The following is a 3450-nucleotide window of genomic DNA, read 5'->3' as shown; positions in this document are numbered from 1 at the left end:
GATCACAATTGTCGATCATGATGATCACATGTTTAAATCTCATTTTTTTTAAGAATACGTAAGGGATGATTCATTTTATAGTCAACTGATCAACATTAATCGGTAACGATTGGCTTGTTAGAGTTTGACGTTACTGTCGTGGGACGGTGGTGGTTAGTTGATCCCTTAAGGTCACACCTAAAGGATGATGCCCTAATCTGTAAAGTTGATTAATTGTATGATGATACAAGTTAATCAATTCCTTAAAATTGAACATTTCAATTTGTGAGAGAGAATATTTATATCTTATTATATTGGGATTAAATAAGATTTATTTTAGTAATTGAAATATTTTATTACTAAAATTGTTTATTGTTTGTGAAACAATAGAGATGATAATGAATGGTTAAATTATAATTACAAGATGTTGTGAATTATAATTAAATGACCCATTTTATTTATGTGATCAAGTATTACTACTCAATTTGTTGTATATAATTTAATTAATTCATAAAATGATATTTATGTGATAAATATGCATTAAATTAATTAATAACATGTATCATACTACATGTGACATAGTGTGTGACAAGTGACAAATCGACCAAGAGTTCTAAAAGTAGAATCGATTAAAGAGTTAATCCACCGAGTTATATTAATAAGGGATGAATCGGCCCTACCGTGCCCAAGTTAATATGAATTTGGATCTTGGAATCATTTATCATAGTTGGGTAGATGTCACTATGTAAATGCTTTACTTGTTAAATTATTTACAAGTATTATTATAATGACAAATGTTTTTGTTTTCATTATTCCGTTATCGTATTGTTCGGTTTCTTTACATTAAATTATATAAGATATCATTTTGATTTTAGTTCAAATATCCATTAAAACATCGTAACTAAAGACAAAATTTGAATTTTTCTTCTAAAAACCTCGTATTATCCATTGTAAGGATCTCTTGTGAAGAGTATGGATAAAAGTTATTTGTGATCAAAAGGGTTTTTGATTCTTGACTAACATATCTACTTACAATGAATTTTTTCTTATATGCTTAATTGAATTAAGTACTTTGAAACATTACATCATTTTGGTAACTACATTTGTTGGAAATCAAAATTGACCAAAATACCGCAACCACTTCAATGAAAGTTTTAAGACTAAACAAATGAATTGAAGAGTAGTCTTCATGAAATTCAATTTTGCTTCTCTAAGCAAAGACTCATTGAAATGAGTGAGAGTATTCTCTTAAACCGTTAAGAAAAGGACGAAGTTCAAAGAAGTCAAATTAGAATGGAATTGATACAAGGTAATGTTAAAAGTAATGTTATTGAGAATAACGATACTAAACCTATCAATCCCGACCGATAAAGTTTCCATTGTCTTAATTGTTGGACGCTAGAAAGGAAACTACCCCAAATTATTGAAGAATCAACAAGTTAGTTGTGGGACATCTAATGGGACCTTCTTCTTTAAATGTTTATTTGATTAAATTTTGCTAATACTACTTCGTCAATATTAGAAACCAGTGGAGGTTTTCATCATTGTATTCGATACATAAGATGATTATAATATGACGACTAACATCAAATAATGTCGAGCGATAGAGTCATCATATAATCAATCTAGTTTAGGGTTTATAGTTGTACTTAATTGTGACTATTAAGTGCATAAACTCGAAATAAGAATATAAACTTGTTAAGATACAAAATAGGTTTCACTTTTGTGACCCTATACACTATGATTTGATGTATGGCTAGCCCATTATCAAGGTGATTATATTCTAAACCAAACTAGAATGACATATCATGTAGATGATGCAAGACTCAAATTGGTAACCCAAGATTAAACCTTAAATTCTGGAATGATGAACGCAAAGAGTTATCGAGTACTCTTGGAACCATTAGATTGTTAATCTTATGGTATATGTGTATCTTGTATTCAAAGCAAGATGTCTCGTGCCTTTTGGTTGGAAAGGAGATCGAGGTTGTAAATCATTGATCCAAAATAGGTTGATCATTTTCTTTTACCAACGATTTAAGTTGACGCTAATGTGTTCACTTAATAAGGTAAATAGAGAAATCCTTGAAGAAGTTCAAAGAGTTCAAAGAATCACGATTTAGTCGTGATGGGATTATCAAAGTGAAGACTTTGATATAAACCAAAGGAAACGTGATATAAGTATCACAAATTAATTTCTCTTAGCACGCATTATGGGATAATGTGTGGTTGGATAAACAAATCAAACGCTATTCGATATGGTTTGGACTTCAATCAAGTTACTTTGAGTTACTTGATCCTTTTAGGGATTTTATCATTTTCTCTAAATTATTTTTCCACTAAATCTAAAACGAATCATATGAGATATGAAATGGTAGCGTACCATGCTTGTAAGTTTTCACAAGAAACAAATGCTCATTTTTCCTTAATATAATCACGAGTACAACGAGTTTGTGGCTCGTGAAGCTGTCTTTCTAGAATACAAGTTTATTTCTAGAAGACAGAGTGGGAGAAATTATTCAAGAGCCACAAAGAATGTTATGTCACAAGAAACTGGTCTTTCTTGGCTACATGAGACGTTTTGTGTAAGACGTTGTTTCTTCAAAACCTAGGAGGTTAAAGTCATCACTTGTTGAAGATGATGAATTAATGTTACTTTTAGAAAGTAAAGAGCTTACAACTTACAAAGAAATTGTTTGATTCAAGTTACTTCTGGAAAGTAATGAATATATGACTTACATGAAATGTTTAAGTCACAACTCAATACAAGGCTTAGAGCCATGAAAATCCGAAATAAATTCCAAGTGAATTGTTAGATATCAAGGCTTGATTGGTGACAAAGGGTTTTGCACTAGTTGAAATGCTTAAGTCTATTTGGATCTTCTTAAGGATTGTGTTTCATTATGATGATATACATATAGCAAGTGAATCTAAAACCCACTTCTTTAATTAGAAGGAATGTATTCAATACTTGTCTTGAGTTTTGTAGATTCTTGCAATCCTAAGATAATGTGAAACTTAAGAGAGAGTCTTAAGTAGGACATCAATGAGTTGGAATCAATGTTTTTATCATGTTATAAAACTTTTCTCGATAAGTCGAGAAGTTGTGTTTATACATGGAGTTTAGTGGGAGTTTCGGAAATTTTAATTAGACTTATATGTGGATGACATATTGATCATTGGGAATGATTTGACACTTATGGAGTATTATAATACATCTTTAATATCCGGATTTATGGAGATAAATCTACATGATATTAGCATCAAATAAGAAGTCTTATGTTGATAAGATTCATGATTAGTTCAATCGAGTTGAACATATTTGATTTATTCCATTTGTTTTCGCTGCCGGATCAATTAAATGAGTAATGATGTACAACACTTCATATACTTTTGAGTATGATGGATTGTTTTAAAATCGAATTTAAGTAATAGTTACCAAGTAGCCATATAGATTATTCTTAAGTGCTT

The sequence above is a fragment of the Silene latifolia genome, chromosome X (assembly GCF_048544455.1).
Source record: "Silene latifolia isolate original U9 population chromosome X, ASM4854445v1, whole genome shotgun sequence".
Taxonomy (NCBI): Eukaryota; Viridiplantae; Streptophyta; class Magnoliopsida; order Caryophyllales; family Caryophyllaceae; genus Silene; species Silene latifolia.
The sequence above is the reverse complement of the archived record's forward strand: the minus strand, read 5'-3'. Positions refer to the sequence as shown.